Below are 15,649 nucleotides of genomic sequence, written 5' to 3'. Positions count from 1 at the left end.
ATAAAAAATATTGTTATATTCACCTCTCCGGCGGCCCCTGGACATCAGCGGGAGGATCCGGCATCCGGCACGGCTTCTTTCTTCAAAATGCGCGCCTTCAGGACCTGTGGAATGACGTCCCGGCTTCTGATTGGTCGCGTGCCGCCCATGTGACCGCCACGCGACCAATCAGAAGCCGCGACGTCATTCCTCAGCTAAAGTCCTAGAATGAGCGCCTTCTAGGACCTGAGGAATGACGTCGCGGCTTCTGATTGGTCGCGTGGCGGTCACATGGGCGGCACGCGACCAATCAGAAGCCGGGACGTCATTCCACAGGTCCTGAAGGCGCGCATTTTGAAGAAAGAAGCCGTGCCGGACGCCGGATCCTCCCGCTGATGTCCAGGGGCCGCCGGAGAGGTGAATATAACAATATTTTTTATTTTAATTCTTTATTTTACACTTTAATATGGATCCCAGGGCCTGAAGGAGAGTTTCCTCTCCTTCAGACCCTGGGATCCATGAGGATACATTCCGATACTTGATGTCCCATTGACTTGTATTGGTATCGGATATCGGTATCGGCGATATCCGATATTTTTCGGGTATCGGCCGATACTATCCGATACCGATACTTTCAAGTATCGGACGGTATCGCTCAACACTAATGATCATTGCTGCAGAATGCAGCTCACTATTTGTAAGGATCAGAACGCTGTTGCACTCTGATGGCTTTTTTTGTCACCGCTCCTCTCAGAGTTAGGCAACCTGGGAGAGCAGTCAGTATAGGCATCACTGGCACACATGTCTTATGTTCACTGTGCCAGCAGTTGTCCATGTCTGGGCCCCACCAGAGATTCCTCAAGTCCTCCGGTGGGCCAGTCCAATCCTGTTTATACAGGGGCTGGGATCTGCAGATTTTGAAATTCTGCTTTTTATGCGGAGTCAAGTCATCCATCTAGATGTATGTAAACTATACATTTAGTGGTCATACTAGCTTCTTATGATGAGGCAATGGAGGCCTGGTAGGTTTTATTGGCCTGCCTGTGGCAGCACTGATGGGTGCTATTGTCCAGACTGGGGTTGGGGTAGCCCTAGCTGATGACATTGACCTGGCTATGGTTGTGGTGGTATTTGCAGGTGCCATTGCATGGCTTTGGATTGTGTTGACCCTGGGAGATGCCATTGTCCTGGCTGCTGATGGTGTGGTCCTGGCAGATGACATTCCTATTTTGGATGCCTCTGGTGGTTGCCATTGACTTCCTGGAGTTGGTGTGGCCCAGGTGGACGCTATTTACCTGGCTGAAATTGGAGTGGTCTTGTCAAGTGCTATCGGTCTGGAAAAATGGCCCTGGCTGGACTAATTTAGGTGTGTTAGCCTCTTGAATTTTGCTACTAGTAAAGAACTGTATCCCGCTGCATGGGATAATATCTTTCAAAAGGTACTTGAAAACTTGTAGGGCAGAATATACACATGACCAGTGAGACCAATAGTTGGTCTCAGCAGTAATATGACAAGATATGATGTATGATCCTTTTTCAATTACTTTGTTTCTCAATTTGAGCATGGAAGCATTGTTATAAGACATAATGTTTCCATGCTCAAATAGCTATTTACGTATGCCAGTGTTTTACAAACTTTGCAAATGTTGTATACCTCTTTGACTAGGAATAGTCCACGTAAATGGTAAGAGAATTTTCCCCTTGCTGTATAATGTGTAGTTTGACCTCTGTATAGTATACTGTTTGATATTTTATCAAAGATAAGATATCCACTAAACTCTATGTTAAGTTATATAGCTTATATTTGTTCTTGAACATAATTATTATGAGGAAAACTCTTTCTTATCACCAGTTCATTAGTACCCTCCCTACCATAATTGCATTGAAAGTAGTGTAGTGTCAATCAGCTTTACACTTTGCACAGAGCAATCATGTACAGTATGTAGACTATTTACTAATTATTATTAGTAAATAATCGGCGTCTGCGATTAGCGAAACGTTGAGCCTTCTCCTGGGACAAGGTCAAATTGTCCACTACATGAGTCCAAATCTGCTGCAACCTGTCCACCACAGTATCCACACCAGGACAGTCCGAAGACTCAACCTGTCCTGAAGAGAAACGAGGATGGAACCCAGAATTGCAGAAAAATGGCGAAACCAAGGTAGGCGAGCTGGCCCGATTATTAAGGGCGAACTCAGCCAAAGGCAAAAAGGACACCCAGTCATCCTGATCGGCAGAAACAAAGCATCTCAGATGTTTCCAAGGTCTGATTGGTTCGTTCGGTCTGGCCATTAGTCTGAGGATGGAAAGCCGAGGAAAAAGACAAGTCAATGCCCATCCTACCACAAAAGGCTCGCCAAAACCTTGAAACAAACTGGGAACCTCTGTCAGAAACGATATTCTCTGGAATGCCATGTAAACGAACCACATGCTGGAAGAACAATGGCACCAAATCAGAGGAGGAAGGCAATTTAGACAAGGGTACCAGATGGACCATCTTAGAAAAGCGATCACAGACCACCCAAATGACTGACATCTTTTGAGAAACGGGAAGATCAGAAATAAAATCCATAGAGATATGCGTCCAAGGCCTCTTCGGGACCGGCAAGGGCAAAAGCAACTCACTGGCACGAGAACAGCAGGGCTTAGCCCGAGCACAAATCCCACAGGACTGCACAAAAACACGCATATCCCGCGACAGAGACGGCCACCAAAAGGATCTAGCCACCAACTCTCTGGTACCAAAGATTCCAGGATGACCAGCCAACACCGAACAATGAACCTCAGAGATAACTTTATTGGTCCACCTATCAGGGACAAACAGTCTCTCCGCTGGACAACGATCAGGTTTATTAGCCTGAAATTTTTGCAGCACCCGCCGCAAATCAGGGGAGATGGCAGACACAATTACTCCTTCCTTGAGGATACCCGCCGGCTCAGACAAACCCGGAGAGTCGGGCACAAAACTCCTAGACAGAGCATCCGCCTTCACATTTTTAGAGCCCGGAAGGTACGAAATCACAAAGTCAAAACGGGCAAAAAACAGCGACCAACGAGCCTGTCTAGGATTCAACCGCTTAGCAGACTCAAGATAAGTCAAGTTCTTATGATCAGTCAATACCACCACGCGATGCTTAGCTCCTTCAAGCCAATGACGCCACTCCTCGAATGCCCACTTCATGGCCAGCAACTCTCGGTTGCCCACATCATAATTTCGCTCAGCAGGCGAAAACTTCCTGGAAAATAAAGCGCATGGTTTCATCACTGAGCAATCAGAACCTCTCTGCGACAAAACAGCCCCTGCTCCAATCTCAGAAGCATCAACGTCGACCTGGAATGGAAGAGAAACATCTGGTTGACACAACACAGGGGCAGAAGAAAAACGACGCTTCAAGTCTTGAAAAGCTTCCACAGCAGCAGTAGACCAATTGACCAAATCAGCACCCTTCTTGGTCAAATCGGTCAATGGTTTGGCAATACTAGAAAAATTGCAGATGAAGCGACGATAAAAATTAGCAAAGCCCAGGAACTTTTGCAGACTTTTCAGAGATGACGGCTGAGTCCAATCATGGATGGCTTGGACCTTAACAGGATCCATCTCGATAGTAAAAGGGGAAAAGATGAACCCCAAAAATGAAACCTTCTGCACACCAAAGAGACACTTTGATCCCTTCACAAAAAAAGAATTAGCACGCAGGACCTGAAAAACTGTTCTGACCTGCTTCACATGAGACTCCCAATCATCCGAGAAGATCAAAATGTCATCCAAGTACACAATCAGGAATTTATCCAGGTACTCTCGGAAGATGTCATGCATAAAGGACTGAAACACTGATGGAGCATTGGCAAGTCCGAATGGCATCACTAGATACTCAAAATGACCCTCGGGCGTATTAAATGCAGTTTTCCATTCATCTCCTCGCCTGATTCGCACCAGATTATACGCACCACGAAGATCTATCTTGGTGAACCAACTAGCCCCCTTAATCCGAGCAAACAAATCAGATAACAATGGCAAGGGGTACTGAAATTTAACCGTGATCTTATTTAGAAGGCGGTAATCTATACAAGGTCTCAGCGAACCATCCTTCTTGGCTACAAAAAAGAACCCTGCTCCTAATGGTGACGATGACGGGCGAATATGCCCCTTCTCCAGGGATTCCTTCACATAACTGTGCATAGCGGCGTGCTCAGGCACGGATAAATTAAACAGTCGACCTTTTGGGAATTTACTACCAGGAATCAAATTGATAGCACAATCACAATTCCTATGCGGAGGTAGGGCATCGGACTTGGGCTCATCAAATACATCCCGGTAATCAGACAAGAACTCTGGAACCTCAGAAGGGGTGGATGACGAAATTGACAGAAATGGAACATCACCATGTACCCCCTGACAACCCCAGCTGGACACCGACATGGATTTCCAATCTAATACTGGATTATGGGCTTGTAGCCATGGCAACCCCAACACGACCACATCATGCAGATTATGCAACACCAGAAAGCGAATAACCTCCTGATGTGCAGGAGCCATGCACATGGTCAGCTGGGTCCAGTATTGAGGCTTATTCTTGGCCAAAGGCGTGGCATCAATTCCTCTCAATGGAATAGGACACTGCAAGGGCTCTAAGAGAAACCCACAACGCTTAGCATACTCCAAGTCCATCAAATTCAGGGCAGCGCCTGAATCCACAAATGCCATGACAGAATACGATGACAAAGAGCAGATCAAGGTAACGGACAGAAGAAATTTTGACTGTACCGTACCAATGGTGGCAGACCTAGCGAACCGCTTAGTGTGCTTAGTACAATCAGAGATAGCATGAGTGGAATCACCACAGTAGAAACACAGCCCATTCAGACGTCTGTGTTCTTGCCGTTTAACTCTGGTCAAAGTCCTATCGCACTGCATAGGCTCAGGTTTAAGCTCAGGTAATACCGCCAAATGGTGCACAGATTTACGCTCACGCAAGCGTCGACCGATCTGAATGGCCAAAGACATAGACTCATTCAAACCAGCAGGCATAGGAAATCCCACCATGACATCCTTAAGGGCTTCAGAGAGACCCTTTCTGAACATAGCTGCCAGCGCAGATTCATTCCATTGAGTGAGCACGGACCACTTTCTAAATTTCTGACAATATACCTCTATCTCATCCTGACCCTGACAAAGAGCCAGCAAATTTTTCTCTGCCTGATCCACTGAATTAGGTTCATCGTACAGCAATCCGAGCGCCAGGAAAAACGCATCGATATTACTCAATGCAGGATCTCCTGGCGCAAGAGAAAATGCCCAGTCCTGAGGGTCGCCGCGCAAAAAAGAAATAACAATCAAAACCTGTTGAACTGGATCACCAGAGGAGCGAGGTTTCAAGGCCAGAAATAATTTACAATTATTTTTGAAACTCAGAAACTTAGTTCTATCTCCAAAAAACAAATCAGGAATACGAATTCTTGGTTCCAACATAGCTTTCTGATCAATAGTGTCTTGAATCTTTTGTGCTCTTGCCGAGAGCTGATCCACAAATGAAGACAGACTTCTAATGTCCATCGCTACACCTGTGTACTGAACCACCCAAATGTCTAGGGGAAAAAAATGGCAAAACACAGTGCAAAGAAAAAAAAATGGTCTCAGAACTTCTTTTTTCCCTCTATTGAGAATCATTAGTACTTTGGGCTTCCTGTACTGTTATGAAAGGCAATTCAGTACTACAATGGACATAGCGGTCAGAGCACATACAGTGTTCTGACAATAACCCAAAATCATAGAACGAGCTCTGAGACGTGGGAACTTTGCGGACCGCAATCCCTAATCCTCTCCAAACACACTAGAGGCAGCCGTGGATTGCGCCTAACTCTGCCTATGCAACTCGGCACAGCCTGAGAAACTAACTAGCCTGAAGATAGAAAATAAGCCTACCTTGCCTCAGAGAAATACCCCAAAGGAAAAGGCAGCCCCCCACATATAATGACTGTGAGTTAACATGAAAAGACAAACGTAGAGATGAAATAGATTCAGCAAAGTGAGGCCCGACTTTCTTAACAGATCGAGGATAGAAAAGGTAACTTTGCGGTCTACACAAAACCCTAAAGAAAACCACGCAAAGGGGGCAAAAAGACCCTCCGTACCGAACTAACGGCACGGAGGTACACCCTTTGCGTCCCAGAGCTTCCAGCAACAAATTAGACAAGCTGGACAGAAAAAATAGCAAACAAATAGCAAAGAAGAGCTTACCGTAGCTATGCAGAGCAGCAGGCCACAGGAATGATCCAGGGAAAAGCAAGTCCAACACTGGAACATTGACAGGAAGCCAGGATCAAAGCATTAGGTGGAGTTAAGTAGAGAAGCACCTAACGACCTCACCAGATCACCTGAGGGAGGAAACTCAGAAGCCGCAGTACCACTTCCCTCCACCAACAGAAGCTCACAGAGAGAATCAGCCGAAGTACCACTTGTGACCACAGGAGGGAACTCTGCCACAGAATTCACAACAGGAGTTATAAGGGTTAAAAGTTGACCAGCAATTTCTCATTTTTACAACACCATTTTTTTTAGGGACCACATCTCATTTGAAGTCATTTTGAGGGGTCTATATGATAGAAAATACCCAAGTGTGACACCATTCTAAAAACTACACCCCTGAAGGTGCTCAAAACCATATTCAAGAAGTTTATTAACCCTTCTCGTGCTTCACAGGAATTTTTTGAATGTTTAAATAAAAATGAACATTTAACTTTTTTTCACAAAAAATTTAATTCAGCTCCAATTTGTTGTATTTTACCAAGGGTAACAGGAGAAAATGGACCCCAAACATTGTTGTACAATTTGTCCTGAGTACGCCAATACCCCACATGTGGGGGTAAACCATTGTTTGGGCGCATGGCAGAGCTCGGAAGCGAAGGAGCGCCATTTGACTTTTCAATGCAAAATTGACTGGAATTGAGATGGGACGCCATGTTGCGTTTGGAGAGCCACTGATGTGCCTAAACATTGAAACCCACCACAAGTGACACCATTTTGGAAAGTAGACCTCCTAAGGAACTTATCTAGAGGTGTGGGGAGCACTTTGACCCACCAAGTGCTTCACAGAAGTTTATAATGCAGAACCGTAAAAATAAAAAATCATATTTTTTCTCAAAAATTATCTTTTCGCCCCCAATTTTTTATTTTCCCAAGGGTAAGAGAAGAAATTGGACCCCAAAAGTTGTTGTACAATTTGTCCTGAGTACGCTGATACCCCATATGTGGGGGTAAACCACTGTTTGGGCGGATGGGAGAGCTCAGAAGGGAAGGAGCGCCGTTTGACTTTTCAATGCAAAATTGACAGGAATTGAGATGGGATGCCATGTTGCGTTTGGAGAGCTACTGATGTGCCTAAACATTGAAACCCCCCACAAGTGACACCATTTTGGAAAGTAGACCCCCTAAGGAACTTATCTAGAGGTGTGGTGAGCACTTTGACCCACCAAGTGCTTCACAGAAGTTTATAATGCAGAGCCGTAAAAATAAAACAAAAAATTTTTCCCATAAAAATTATTTTTTTAGCCCCCAGTTTTGTATTTTCCCGAGGGTAACAGGAGAAATTGGACCCCAAAATTTGTTGCCCAATTTGTCCTGAGTGCGATGATACACCATATGTGGGGGAACCACTGTTTGGGCGCATGGGAGGGCTCGGCAGGGAAGGAGTGCCATTTGAATGCAGACTTAGATGGAATGGTCTGCAGGTGTCACATTGCGTTTGCAGAGCCCCTAATGTACCTAAACAGTAGAAACCCCCCACAAGTGACACCATTTTGGAAAGTAGACCCCCTAAGGAACTTACCTAGATGTGTGGTGAGCGCTTTGACCCACCAAGGGCTTCACAGAAGTTTATAATGGAGAGCCGTAAAAATAAAACAAAAATTTTTTCCCACAAAAATTATTTTTTAGCCCCCAGTTTTGTATTTTCCCGAGGGTAACAGGAGAAATTGGACCCCAAAATTTGTTGTCCAATTTGTCCTGAGTGCGCTGATACCCCATATGTGAGGGGGAACCACTGTTTGGGCGCATGGGAGGGCTCAGAAGGGAAGGAGCTCCATTTGGAATGCAGACTTAGATGGAATGGTCTGCAGGTGTCATATTGCATTTGCAGAGCCCCTAATGTACCTAAACAGTAGAAACCCCCCACAAGTGACACCATTTTGGAAACTAGACCCCCTAAGGAACTCATCTAGATGTGTTGTGAGAGCTTTGAACCCCCAAGTGTTTCACTACAGTTTGTAACGCAGAGCCGTGAAAATTAAAAAAAAAAAACTTTCCCCCAAAAATTATTTTTTAGCCCCCAGTTTTGTATTTTCCCAAGGGTAACAGGAGAAATTGGACCCCAAAAGTTGTTGTCCTATTTGTCCTGAGTACGCTGATACCCCATATGTTGGGGTAAACCCCTGTTTGGGCACATGGGAGAGCTCGGAAGGGAAGAAGCACTGTTTTACTTTTTCAACGCAGAATGGGCTGGAATTAAGATCAGACGCCATGTCGCGTTTGGAGAGCCCCTGATGTGCCTAAACAGTGGAAACCCCCCAATTATAACTGAAACCCTAATCCAAACACACCCCTAACCCTAATCCCAACAGTAACCCTAACCACACCTCCAACCCTGACACACCCCTAACCCTAATCCCAACTGTAAATGTAATCTAAACCCTAACTGTAACTTTAGCCCCAACCCTAACCCTAACTTTAGCCCCAACCCAAACTGTAGCCCTAACCCTAGCCCTAACCCTAACCCTAGCCCTAACCCTAACCCTAACCCTAGCCCTAACCCTAGCCCTAGCCCTAACCCTAACCCTAGTCCTAACCCTAGCCCTAACCCTAACCCTAGCCCTAACCCTAGTCCTAGCCCTAACCCTAGCCCTAACCCTAGCCCTAACCCTAGCCCTAACTCTAGCCCTAACCCTAACCCTAGCCCTAACCCTAACCCTAACCCTAGCCCTAACCCTAGCCCTAATGGGAAAATGGAAATAAACACATTTTTTTAATTTTTCCCTAACTAAGGGGGTGATGAAGGGGGGTTTGATTTACTTTTATAGTGGGTTTTTTAGCGGATTTTTATGATTGGCATCCGTCACACACTGAAAGATGCTTTTTATTGCAAAAAATATTTTTTGCATTACCACATTTTGAGAGCTATAATTTTTTCCATATTTTGGTCCACAGAGTCATGTGAGGTCTTGTTTTTTGCGGGACGAGTTGACGTTTTTATTGATAACATTTTCGGGCACGTGACATTTTTTGATCGCTTTTTATTCCGATTTTTGTGAGGCAGAATGACCAAAAACCAGCTATTCATGAATTTCTTTTGGGGGAGGCGTTTATACCGTTCCGCGTTTGGTAAAATTGATAAAGCAGTTTTATTCTTCGGGTCAGTACGATTACAGTGACACCTCATTTATATCATTTTTTTATGTTTTGGCGCTTTTATACGATAAAAACTATTTTATAGAAAAAATAATTATTTTTGCATCGCTTTATTCTCAGGACTATAACTTTTTTATTTTTTTGCTGATAATGCTGTATGGTGGCTCGTTTTTTACGGGACAAGATGCGGTTTTCAGCGGTACCATGGTTATTTATATCTGTCTTTTTGATCACGTGTTATTCCACTTTTTGTTCGGCGGTATGATAATAAAGCGTTGTTTGCCTCGTTTTTTTTTTTTCTTACGGTGTTTACTGAAGGGGTTAACTAGTGTGACAGTTTTATAGGTCGGGCCGTTACGGACGCGGCGATACTAAATATGTGTACTTTTATTGTTTTGTTTTTTTATTTAGATAAGAAATGTATTTATGGGAATAATATTTTTTTTTTTTTCATTATTTAGGAATATTTTTTTTATTTTTTTTTACACATTTGGAAATTTTTTTTAAACTTTTTTACTTTGTCCCGGGGGGGACATCACAGATCGGTGATCTGACAGTTCGCATAGCACTCTGTCAGATCACCGATCTGACTTATAGTGCTGCAGGCTTCACAGTGCCTGCTCTGAGCAGGCTCTGTGAAGCCACCTCCCTCCGGGCCTGGAGCAGGGAGGGAGGTATGCAGACCCTCGCAGCAACGCGATCACATCGCGTTGCTGCGGGGGGCTCAGGGAAGCCCGCAGGGAGCCCCCTCCCTGCGCGATGCTTCCCTGCACCGCCGGCACATCGCGATCATGTTTGATTGCGGTGTGCCGGGGGTTAATGGTCCGTGACCGCTCCTGGCACATAGTGCCGGATGTCAGCTGCGATAGGCAGCTGACACCCAGCCGCGATCGGCCGCGCTCCCCCCGTGAGCGCCGCCGATCGCGCTGGATGTACTATCCCTTCGGTGGTCATAGGGGCCCACCCTGTTATGAAAGGCAATTCAGAATCACAATGGACATGGAGGTCAGAGCACATACAGTGAACTGACAATAACCCAAAATAATAGAACGAGCTCTGAGACGTGGGAACTCTGCAGACCGCAATCCCTAAGCCTATCAAACCACACTAAAGGTAGCCGTGGAGCGCTCCTGACCAGAACCTAGGCGCCTCGTCACAGCCTGAGAAACTAGCTAATCCTGAAGATAGAAAAATAAGCCTACCTTTCCTCAGAGAAATTCCCCAAAGGAAAAGGCAGCCCCCCACATATAATGACTGTGAGTAAGATGAAAACACAGACATAGAGATGAAACAGATTTAGCAAAGTGAGGCCCGACTAGCTGAACAGAACGAGGATAGGGAAGATAACTTTGCGGTCAGCACAAAAACCTATAAAAAACCACGCAGAGGGGACAAAAAGACCCTCCGCACCGACTAACGGTACGGAGGTGGTCCCTCTGCGTCTCAGAGCTTCCAGCAGGCGAGAAAAACCAATAAAGCAAGCTGGACAGAAAAATAGCAACAAAATAACATAAGCAAAACTTAGCTTTGCAGAGCAGCAGGCCACAGGAATGATCCAGGGAAAAAACAAGTCCCACACTGAAACATTGACAGGAAGCATAGATCAAAGCATCAGGTGGAGTTAAGTAGAGAAGAAGCTAACGAGCTCACCAGATCACCTGAGGGAGGAAACTCAGAAGCTGCAGTACCACTTTCCTCCACAAACGGAAGATCCCAGAGAGAATCAGCCGAAGTACCACTTGTGACCACAGGAGTGAACTCTGCCACAGAATTCACAACAGTACCCCCCCCTTGAGGAGGGGTCACAAAACCCTCACCAGAGCCCCCAGGCCGACCAGGATGAGCCACATGAAAGGCACGAACAAGATCGGGAGCATGGACATCAGAGGCAAAAACCCAGGAATTATCCTCCTGAGCATAACCCTTCCATTTAACCAGATACTGGAGTTTCCGTCTTGAAACACGAGAATCCAAAATCTTCTCCACAATATACTCCAATTCCCCCTCCACCAAAACCGGGGCAGGAGGCTCAACAGATGGAACCATAGGTGCCACATATCTCCGCAACAATGACCTATGGAATACGTTATGTATGGAAAAAGAATCTGGAAGGGTCAGACGAAAAGACACAGGATTAAGAACCTCAGAAATCCTATACGGACCAATAAAACGAGGTTTAAACTTAGGAGAGGAAACCTTCATAGGAATATGACGAGAAGACAACCAAACCAGATCCCCAACACGAAGTCGGCGACCCACACGGCGTCTGCGATTAGCGAAAAGTTGAGCCTTCTCCTGGGACAAGGTCAAATTGTCCACCACCTGAGTCCAAATCTGCTGCAACCTGTCCACCACAGTATCCACACCAGGACAGTCCGAAGACTCAACCTGTCCAGAAGAGAAACGAGGATGGAACCCAGAATTGCAGAAAAACGGTGAAACCAAGGTAGCCGAGCTGGCCCGATTATTAAGGGCGAACTCAGCCAAAGGCAAAAAGGACACCCAGTCATCCTGATCAGCAGAAACAAAGCACCTCAGATATGTTTCCAAGGTCTGATTGGTTCGCTCGGTCTGGCCATTAGTCTGAGGATGGAAAGCCGAGGAAAAAGACAAGTCAATGCCCATCCTACCACAAAAGGCTCGCCAAAACCTCGAAACAAACTGGGAACCTCTGTCAGAAACAATATTCTCTGGAATGCCATGCAAACGAACCACATGCTGGAAGAACAAAGGCACCAAATCAGAGGAGGAAGGCAATTTAGACAAGGGTACCAGATGGACCATCTTAGAAAAGCGATCACAGACCACCCAAATGACTGACATCTTTTGAGAAACGGGAAGGTCAGAAACAAAATCCATAGAGATATGTGTCCAAGGCCTCTTCGGGACCGGCAAGGGCAAAAGCAACCCACTGGCACGAGAACAGCAGGGCTTAGCCCGAGCACAAATCCCACAGGACTGCACAAAAGCACGCACATCCCGCGACAGAGAGGGCCACCAAAAGGATCTAGCCACTAACTCTCTGGTACCAAAGATTCCAGGATGACCAGCCAACACCGAACAATGAAGTTCAGAGATAACTCTATTCGTCCACCTATCAGGGACAAACAGTTTCTCCGCTGGGCAACGATCAGGTTTATTAGCCTGAAATTTTTGCAGCACCCGCCGCAAATCAGGGGAGATGGCAGACACAATTACTCCTTCCTTGAGGATACCCGCCGGCTCAGATAAACGCGGAGAGTCGGGTACAAAACTCCTAGACAGAGCATCCGCCTTCACATTTTTAGAGCCCGGAAGATACGAAATCACAAAGTCAAAACGGGCAAAAAACAACGACCAACGAGCTTGTCTAGGATTCAAGCGCTTGGCAGACTCGAGATAAGTCAAGTTCTTATGATCAGTCAATACCACCACGCGATGCTTAGCTCCTTCAAGCCAATGACGCCACTCCTCGAATGTCCACTTCATGGCCAGCAACTCTCGGTTGCCCACATCATAATTACACTCAGCAGGCGAAAACTTCCTGGAAAAGAAAGCGCATGGTTTCATCACTGAGCAACCAGAACCTCTCTGCGACAAAACAGCCCCTGATCCAATCTCAGAAGCATCAACCTCGACCTGGAACGGAAGAGAAACATCTGGTTGACACAACACAGGGGCAGAAGAAAAACGACGCTTCAACTCTTGAAAAGCTTCCACAGCAGCAGAAGACCAATTGACCACATCAGCACCCTTCTTGGTCAAATCGGTCAATGGTTTAGCAATACTAGAAAAATTGCAGATGAAGCGACGATAAAAATTAGCAAAGCCCAGGAAATTTTGCAGACTTTTCAGAGATGTCGGCTGAGTCCAATCATGGATGGCTTGGACCTTAACAGGATCCATCTCGATAGTAGAAGGGGAAAAGATGAACCCCAAAAATGAAACCTTCTGCACACCAAAGAGACACTTTGATCCCTTCACAAACAAAGAATTAGCACGCAGGACCTGAAAAACCGTTCTGACCTGCTTCACATGAGACTCCCAATCATCCGAGAAGATCACAATGGACATGGAGGTCAGAGCACATACAGTGAACTGACAATAACCCAAAATAATAGAACGAGCTCTGAGACGTGGGAACTCTGCAGACCGCAATCCCTAAGCCTATCAAACCACACTAAAGGTAGCCGTGGAGCGCTCCTGACCAGAACCTAGGCGCCTCGTCACAGCCTGAGAAACTAGCTAATCCTGAAGATAGAAAAATAAGCCTACCTTTCCTCAGAGAAATTCCCCAAAGGAAAAGGCAGCCCCCCACATATAATGACTGTGAGTAAGATGAAAACACAAACATAGAGATGAAACAGATTTAGCAAAGTGAGGCCCGACTAGCTGAACAGAACGAGGATAGGGAAGATAACTTTGCGGTCAGCACAAAAACCTATAAAAAACCACGCAGAGGGGACAAAAAGACCCTCCGCACCGACTAACGGTACGGAGGTAGTCCCTCTGCGTCTCAGAGCTTCCAGCAGGCGAGAAAAACCAATAAAGCAAGCTGGACAGAAAAATAGCAACAAAATAACATAAGCAAAACTTAGCTTTGCAGAGCAGCAGGCCACAGGAATGATCCAGGGAAAAAACAAGTCCCACACTGAAACATTGACAGGAAGCATAGATCAAAGCATCAGGTGGAGTTAAGTAGAGAAGAAGCTAACGAGCTCACCAGATCACCTGAGGGAGGAAACTCAGAAGCTGCAGTACCACTTTCCTCCACAAACGGAAGATCCCAGAGAGAATCAGCCGAAGTACCACTTGTGACCACAGGAGTGAACTCTGCCACAGAATTCACAACACCACCCCACCTCGACGGGATAGTACGTCCGATGTCAGAAAGGGGTTAAAGGGGTTCTCTGGGGTGATGTTGTTGCAGCAAGATGGTGGCGCTTCACACAGGTGAAGCGGGGTCCCCAGGGCTCCCAAGGTGTATAGCAAGGATGGTGAGTTGCCGGTAAATAACGAAGGACACAGGGTTGCAGTCTTTACCCAGTTTACTGAAGTAGTAGTCAGCCTCAGTCCAGGGTACTGGCAAAAGGTGCAGAAGGAGTCTAGGCAGCTTGAAAACAAGTAGAAATCTCCTTGGCAGGTCAGTTTGTAAGCCTTCCACTATGCACTGGTTTTCTGGTCCTTGCTACCTGTAGCTTGCTGGCAAGGTACCCCTTTCTCTCTCCTGTCCTGCGACAGTAACTGCACGGTAGGCAACTTGAGCTGTTCTCTTGGGGTCTCTGACATGGTGACTCCAGGCTCTAACTGCTGCTGTACCTCAGGTTTAGTATGGACAATTTATGTATAGTCCTATGCCCTCCAGTTCTACTGTGGACCTTGCAGTTAATCCCAGGCTCCCGGTGCCCGGTTTCTGCGCTCTGGCTCACAGGAGGCCCAATCGCCGACTTCTTCTTAAGCTCCTAATCACTCTTCTGAGCTCCTTTCCTGTCTCTTGTCTCACACAGACTGACTAACTCCTCCTCCAGACCAGGATGGAATTCAGGGAAGTTCCCCTCAAACAGGGTTTTGAGCTCCCCCTTCTGGCCTGGAGTTAGAATGTGTTGTGTGTATAGGTTGCCTGCCAAAGGGATCCCCACTTGTCTCCAGGCATGGCACTACCCTCCCTGGGAGGAAGGCAGCACCACTGTCGTACCCGAACTCCTGGGGTGCCACACATCCACCAAAGCCATGTTGCACCACAGACTGTCCAGGAGTTGACTGATGCTTTAATCCTGGTCAGGGAGGAGATACCTGGGGAGAAAAATCCACCACCTCATCAGGTTCATGCTCAGACGTAGGGAGGTCATACAGGCACGATGAGACCACACACACTACTGAGCATCATTTCCTTGGCTTGAAGCATTTCCCCTGAAGCCTGTAATATGATTTTCCACTTTGATTTTGAGTATCATTCCAAATCCAGACCTCCATGGGATATTAATTTTATTTACATTGATCATTTCTATCTTATATTGTTCTCAACGCATTCCACTAGGTAATGAATAAAGATTTGCAACAGGAATATTTAATTCAGTGATATCCAGGATGTGGGATTTTAGTGTTCCCTTTATTTTTTTGAGCAGTGTATTTTATCTACTGCAGATCTGCATGCTTTCTGTGTATACTGTATATAGGCAGAAAGTTGTCAGTCAGTGATGAGGGTGTGGATGGACTACCTGGCAGCAGGCTTACTAGTCCTCTAGTGAAAATTTCCTGCTAATAAGACAATGATTTTATAAAACTACGTC

At 46.0% G+C, this 15,649-nt stretch overlaps 1 protein-coding gene across 1 annotated transcript in view; it reads left to right on the top strand.

Moving 5' to 3' along the window:
- The window catches only part of ATP8B3 (ATPase phospholipid transporting 8B3), a 652,733-nt gene that overhangs the window by 463,889 nt on the left and 173,195 nt on the right, over positions 1–15,649 (top strand). The gene's annotated exons all lie outside the window — the stretch shown is intronic.

This window comes from Ranitomeya imitator, chromosome 1 (assembly GCF_032444005.1).
Source record: "Ranitomeya imitator isolate aRanImi1 chromosome 1, aRanImi1.pri, whole genome shotgun sequence".
NCBI lineage: Eukaryota > Metazoa > Chordata > Amphibia > Anura > Dendrobatidae > Ranitomeya > Ranitomeya imitator.
The sequence above is the reverse complement of the archived record's forward strand: the minus strand, read 5'-3'. Positions and strand labels throughout refer to the sequence as shown.